This window comes from Micropterus dolomieu, linkage group LG07 (genome assembly GCF_021292245.1).
Source record: "Micropterus dolomieu isolate WLL.071019.BEF.003 ecotype Adirondacks linkage group LG07, ASM2129224v1, whole genome shotgun sequence".
NCBI classification, from domain to species: Eukaryota; Metazoa; Chordata; class Actinopteri; order Centrarchiformes; family Centrarchidae; genus Micropterus; species Micropterus dolomieu.
The window spans coordinates 31,632,733-31,640,143 of NC_060156.1; the positions used below are offsets into that span (position 1 = coordinate 31,632,733).

The 7,411-nt window shown below is 39.0% G+C and overlaps 1 long non-coding RNA gene across 1 annotated transcript in view; it reads right to left on the reverse strand.

The window, feature by feature from the left end:
- LOC123973354 overlaps positions 1–5,780 on the reverse strand; it is a 10,186-nt gene extending 4,406 nt beyond the window's left edge. Inside the window, exons 1-2 of the long non-coding RNA XR_006825601.1 lie at positions 5,653–5,780; positions 696–788 (exon numbers count right to left, since the gene is read on the reverse strand). This is a non-coding gene — a long non-coding RNA (uncharacterized LOC123973354). The remainder of the gene's footprint in view (positions 1–695; positions 789–5,652) is intronic.
- Between the last annotated feature and the right edge of the window lie 1,631 nt (positions 5,781–7,411).

Here is a 7,411-nt window from a genome sequence, read left to right on the forward strand (position 1 = left end):
CTTCCCTTCGCCTCTCTATTAATGTGCTTGGACACAGAGCTCTGTGAACAGCCAGCCTCTTTAGCAATGACCTTTTGTGTCTTGCCCTCCTTGTGCAAGGTGTCAATGGTCGTCTTTTGGACAGCTGTCAAGTCAGCAGTCTTCCCCATGATTGTGTAGCCTACAGAACTAGACTGAGAGACCATTTAAAGGCCTTTGCAGGTGTTTTGAGTTAATTAGCTGATTAGAGTGTGGCACCAGGTGTCTTCAATATTGAATCTTTTCACAATATTCTAATTTTCTGAGATACTGATTTTGGGGTTTTCATTAGTTGTCAGTTATAATCATCAAAATTAAAAGGAATGAACACTTGAAATATATCAGTCTGTGTGGAATGAATGTATACATTATACAAGTTTCACTTTTTGAATGGAATTACTGAAATAAATCAACTTTTTGATGATATTCTAATTATATGACCAGCACCTGTATGTGTCCATGCGTCCATATGTGACGTGATATGGGAGTGAGAACAGGCTGGTGTTGCAGATACACCACACAAAGAATGTGGAGGATCCTGTCTGACCACAGTGACAGAAAAACAGTGTGAAAACAAACTTGTTTGTAAAGTTTGTTTTACTTGAAAGTTTTACCTATTTAAAGTAATTGGTTCATGTTTTTAAGGATACTTTCTTATGTTAAATGCCATAACCCACCTTTTGCCTGGCTACAACCTGTGGTGCTTGTTTTCTCTTGCTGCCCCTCTCGTCTGACTGCAGCCTGGATCTTCTGCACCACATACCTGCAGGCTACAAAAATAACATCATGAAACTGTCAGAAGAAGCTCTGCAACACAGTCTAGAATTAACCATTCTGTAGAGAATGAATATAATTTATTATTAAAGATGAGGTCAGGGGGTAGAGCAACTGCTCTACCCCCTGACCTCATCTGTCCACTAATAAGAAGGTTGGTGATTTAATCCCCGGTTCTTCCAGGCTGCATGTTGAACTCCCAATTTGTGTGTGAATTTCTCTCTCTGATGGCAGAGGGTACCATCTGTAATAAATGGAGTGAATGTGATGTAGTGTGAAAGTGCTTTGAGTGGTCGCAAAGACTAGAAAAGGTAGGCAATTTCCAATTAGCTCTTACTGTAGAATTTTTTGTGCATGACTCATACAAAGGACTAAATGTTAGGATGGTCTCTTCTGCTTCAAATTTCATAGTATTTAGAACCTTTATTGTCATTGTAAAGGTGTATACAATTCAAGTGCACTACCTGAGCAAGTTCTCTTACAAAATAAAACAATAATAATACAAAACAAAAGAAAATAATATATTATAAGACGTATTTAAGTAAGAACTATAAAAACTGTTCGTTGTTTTCTGAGCACCAGCCTGCACCTCCTCCTGTAAGCTGACTCATTGCCCTGGCAATGCCCCTCTGTGATCAGCCCCACCACTCTTGTGTCATCTGCAAATTTAATGTTTGTGTAGTTCGTGTTTGCAGTCATAGGTGTACAGGTAGTATACTATTCTCAACCTGAAGGAGAAACTAGTATAAATTGCTGTTAGTAAATATTATAACATTAAATACAGAATGTATACATAAGCATGTATTATATCATGTTAGTATAATATTAATATATAATAGAGCATGACGATAATATCGGCTGGCCGATATTATTGGCCGATATGAGCTAGTTGCATCTAATCGGCATCAGCCGTTTATAACGGCAGATATATGACAATTAAAAAAGAAACAAAGAGTCAGATCCTTCACTCATGTCATGGGTGTTGCATAATTTGCCCACCAGAGGGCGACCAGCTGCAGCTCTCCTGTTAACAACACTGCCTCACCACAAAAACCACAGAACTGAACAATGAGTTTACCGGAGCTTACTGCATCATGTAGAAAGCAAACACGCAGACGGCTGTGTTATTGGTGAGTCAGTCTTTTGTCATGTTAATTACATGACTTAATGTTACGGTAGCTGGGTGTTGGAAGCTACGCTGCTGATAGGCATAACTTACTAAAATGTAACGTGAAAACACGACAGACTGCTGATTGGTCAGAGAGAATATTCACTATTCACTGCATCATCATTGCTGCGCCAGACAGAGGCCAGCAACAGAAAGTTTTATATTTTACAGTTTTGTACATAATTTCATCACTAAATCCACTTCTGAGAAGTTTTGAGGTGAGAAATCAACTGTGTAGATTTCCAATATTGACAGTTTTACGAGAAGTAATAGCGGAACAAAAATGTGCTTGAATATTTTCGGAGTTGAGGAGCTCCACAAGTGGCTGCAGGGGAGCCCTCTGCTCCCGCCGTCACACAGACCGCTGCAGCAACAACGGCAGAGGAAAACACAGCTGGAAGGTTTTCATACCGCTTATCTGTCTTTACATTCTGAGGAATGTTGAAACGTTTTAACTTAAAAAAGAGAAAGCTGTGTGGATCGCTGGTGTGTGTGTCGCAGGGAACATTACGTCGCGGCAGTTGTGTGTGGCGTCGCTATGACGACAAGCTACTTACTATTTCTGGGTACTATCTGCAATAAAAAAACGGAGGCGAGTCTATCGATTTGCGATATGGTAGCATTTTTCAGCAAGGCAGCATAGATCGTCAGAACACTGGCAACAGTTCAACATTTAGTCCTAAAAGACGATGCAACTCCGACTCTGTTTGGGCCTGGAAATTTACAGTCACAACCTGTAAGTATGCTTTATTGGTTGTGAATTATATTAAAAATAAACACAGCAATGTAACTTCACAGACTGTTCAAGTGTGGAGTTGTTGTAAACGTTGGCTAACACAGCTAAAGTTATAGCTATAATGCTAATGTTACACCCGATGTGAAAGCTACTGAGCAAATGTTTAAATTGTTTGGCCAATTTTTATGTAAAATTGAGTTGAAATATGATGATTTTTGTAGTGGTTTATGGTAAGATGCGGAACAATGATGTTGTGTGGTTGTGGACTTGTGAGTAACTTCTACCATCTGCTAGGTTACAGTCGCAGTCTGAAGCGGCTTTGATTTGGATCACATCAGTTCTAGTGAATGGTCCACATTTGTCCCTAGTTCATCACTTCTAAATATTCTCTAAAATCATGTAACTTTACAGCAGCTCACGCTGCCAATTGCTAAATTAGCCACAAAGCTAATGCCGTGTTTATGAGTGGAGGAGCGGTAACATAATGAGCTGTTAAACTATAGTTTCTGATGTATTCTAAATACAGTATATCTGCCAGCCGTCTGTCTGCAGTTATAGTCTGCGTGTCTGAAATTATTAAACCAGAGCGGACACATAAATAAACGTGAGCAGAACAATAAAATAACACGGCTTCCTGTAGCTCCTCTTTTTGTGACGTTGTAGATGTGAAACGCTGTCAGAGCCGTAACGGCTCTGGTTGTAGTTATAACTTAGTTAAATGAAATCTCAAAGTTGCAGGTCCTTGTTGTAGAAGTTGCAGGTCCTTGTTGTAGAAGTTGTAGACAGTCATGTATTAGATGCATTCAACAGAAGCTCACTGTATCATAAACAGCGTGATTTAGACAGATGATGAGAAATGGTTTCTCGGAGCTTTGGTTAGAATTAAAGAGTGCTGGTAAAGGGATGAACTAGTAGATGTGAATATGCTAAATTGTAATTATGGCAGATTATGTGTAAAGTGAAATACACATGCTTATTCTCTCTCACTTTCTCTGTTTACAGATGGGTGAAAAAGTTGCACATTTCAGCAACAAATATTTAATGATGTGCAATTGTTTACATGTTCACTTTTTGAGACAGTAATCTATTTTATTAACATTATCCATTTAGGAAAAGGTTTTATAGCCCAAACACATACCAGTTTCAATATCGGCCTGTTCTAAGTGTAGTTTATACAGTAAAGGGGTCTACTATTTAAATCATTCTCAAAATCTAAATATCGGCTCTTTTTCACTTTAATATCAGCATCGGCATGGGCCCCCAAAAACAAATATCGGTCGGGCTCTAATATATAATATCAATATATTTACAGGTCACACATTATTTGGATAGTCTGCCGACAGATATTTAAACAGTTTATTAAATGAGATTCAACAATTTAATCGTTTCACAAGTATAGTGAAACCATTATAATTTCAGAAAATAGTAGGCTATAGACTATTAATATAGCTTCCCACTAGTAGGCTACAACATAAATTCCAGTTGGACAAAACAGCCGTTTAATTATAATATATTATAATATTATAATAATTCATTAAATTATTGTGCAAGAAAAATGCTATACATGGTAGTTAGATTCTCTGAGTCTCTGATGATCTCATAATCATAACCATTCATGCAGAACAAGGAGTTCAGCAGTGGTTATCACTGATCCTGTATGTATTTTTTTTGTAGCTGTGGTAAGTTCTAACTCTTTGTACGGGTCTCTATGCAACCTGGCATGTATCTCGGCTCAACAGCCTTGCTTTCGTTTCCTCTCTCTGGGCTGCCTTCATTGCTTTCTGGGCGGGACAATAATCCATGGAGTCCTTCCTGCAGCTGCCCGGGTTTGAATCCAGCCTGCGAAACTTTGCTGTGTGTTGCCCCTTAGCTCTCCTCCTATTTCCTAATTATTCCACTGTCCTCTCAAATAAAGGCAAAAATAAATATAACCACTGTCGCATAACACAGATCAAACTGATATTTAGTAGTTGATGATGCTGTATGATGTGTTTACAGATGCATATGTAGCATTCAATTGTAAGTAACCTCTAAGGAGTGCTAAGTCACAGCAACTACGTGTGCCACCATCTTACCTTAAATCTCTCTAAACCAATCTCTCTTTTTTTAATCTGTCAAGATGATGATACACGGGGCAACTTTTTGAGCAATGTTACTGGGTAATCTTGCTAGTGGCAAGTCCGACTATGTTTTGAACAGATAGGGGCAGTGCGGGGCAGGTGGCGGAGTGGTGGGGAAAGGGGATTACGGTAGTAATCTTTACTCATTATCATTGACGGCAACGTTGCCCTGCACGATTGCTCTAAAAGTTGCTCTGTGTATCATCAGCTTCAGTTTTGAGTTCAAGGTTTTGTGGAAGTTTAGTACTTCCTGCCTGAAGTACCGCTTCAAAGCAGAGGAAAACTCTTCCAGTGCAGTATAAAATCTGAAAGTTTCAGACTAAAAACTCTATAAGGCTATTAAAGTTGAATGAAATGTTGAGTTTTCTCAACTTTTATGTTTGACATTCACAAACCCAGTTACTTTGAGTTATCTTGCTCAAGTGACTTGACTAACCCTTGGAAAGGCCTTTTGTTCAGTCATTTCCTGTGAGGAGAATGTACTTCCTGACAGAAAAATGCAGAGTCATTCTGACATCAAACAAAAGCAAATCTCTTTTCGTCTTTGCTTTTTTACTTGTTTCTTTTACCCACACCAGGTTGGCAACTCAGTTTATGTAAAGACAAAGCAAAAGAACCCATGAATTCAAAAGTAAATATTATACTTTGTTTTCATATTTGATTTTAAGTATTGATTCAGTTTTATAGTTGCTGAGAGGCAGCATGATGCAGCTGAGCAGTGTTGTGTTCTTAAATCTCTGTCTTCTGTTTTATCCCTAGTCCCAGTACAATGAATTTTGTCATACAAACACACAACTTATGCTAAAAAGTTCTATTTAAAAACAGTGAGGACTCACCATTGATGATCAGTCACACCATTTCTCTCAGGTTTGTAGATCTGTGGCACAGAGTGAAAGAATAGCCTCAGCAGTGTATCTGGAGCAAAGCTGTTTTTGTCTGGATCAGTTAGCCCTCAGCTGTCATCTGCAACTGGATCTCTTCCTCAATAACAAGTTAAGCCCTCCCCTGACAAACATGACCCACCCCTTCTTTGTTGGTTGTTGTTACCAAACACTGTGAACTATGACAGGATAAAGGTTTAGAGAGATGCAGCTGTGAGAGTGATTACAAGAAATAGCTCTGTATACACAAGACGGGAAATGGAAGGATGATTTGACATTTAAACCCATAAAACAAAGATAAGTAACCCACGGGATACAAATTCTTTAGTCCTTTCCCAAAAACATTTGCTGGGAACTGCACAGTGTACTGATGTGGAAAAACTTAGGTCCTAAAGAGGAGCAAGGAACAAAGAACAAATATAAAGGTGTGTGGGTATGTACAATATTTACATTAATAAGAATTATTATGGTGAACTAAAAAGGACTAGTGAATAAATAGCAGCAGAGAATATTGCACATTAATTATTAAACAGGTAATATTGGACAGAAAATAGATAATGAGGTCTAGTTTAATAACTGACTGTCAGACACTTAGAGGGAGGAGTTATAAAGTTTGATGACCACAGGCAGGAATGGATTCCTGTGGCGCTCTGTGGTGCATTTTGGGGGAATGAGTCTTGCACTGAAAGTGCTTCTGTGTTTGAGCAGCAAGTCATGGAGTGGGTGGGAGACATTGTCCAAGATGACATGTAGCTTGGACAGCATCCTCATTGTACCCATTGTCTTTTTACTTGCAAAGGTTTTATTGACGTACTTACAGTAACGAGCGTAGCTGTCATCAACTAACGTTACAGTAGTTTGGAGCTAACTTACCTCACTGTATTCCACTGCGACAGCGCAGCCTCTCACTCTGCTACTGCTGTGTGTGTGTGTGTGTGTGTGATTGTGTGTGTGTGTGTGTGTGTGTGTGTGTGTTATTGCACAAAACATTCCCAAAGTACACCATTGAAATTTAGTGAAGTAGCGTTAGCCTACTAAGGTAATTTTGATATTGGTGATATTGCTAGCCTATAGGTTGGCTACTAGGCTTGGTATTGCGGTAGGCTACAAGTTAAGCCTCTCTGTTTAAAAAAAAATGTTCTCATCAACATGATAAATTTATTTTATAATATTGTACAGATGATGACCTACACTACATTAGAAACAAGGGATCCCTTAAAGAGGGAAAATGTAGAGTTGTGTGCAGTACAGCAGAGGGTGATGCACTGTTCAAGGAGTTTCACTATAGCAACATTGGTGCACATCTTGGACAGCTGAAAACCAGAGATGCCATTGCTCAGCGGTACTACTGGCCTGGCAAGAGAAATGGGTAGGTGCTTTATTCTTATTTTTGGCCATCCACAAATCACACGACTAAAGGGTTGTTGCCTTGAAAGTTGCAGCGGATCCTGAGAGTCAACAGCAAGGCTGAAATATCTTTAAGTTTTACATAACAATTCTAGTTTAGTGCAGTGTTTAATCTATTATTTTAATTAGCCTACATGAAAAGGGAGAACGCAGATGTTTTACTGTTTGGGGACAGTGGGTGGGGGTGTCACAAAGTGTCACGGTCAGTCGCAGCATAGAGGATGTCAAACCCTCCTCAAAAATCAGTGGCACGCCACTGATTTTTCACATCAATGGATGGCCCCTTTCTTAATACACTTGATTTAAT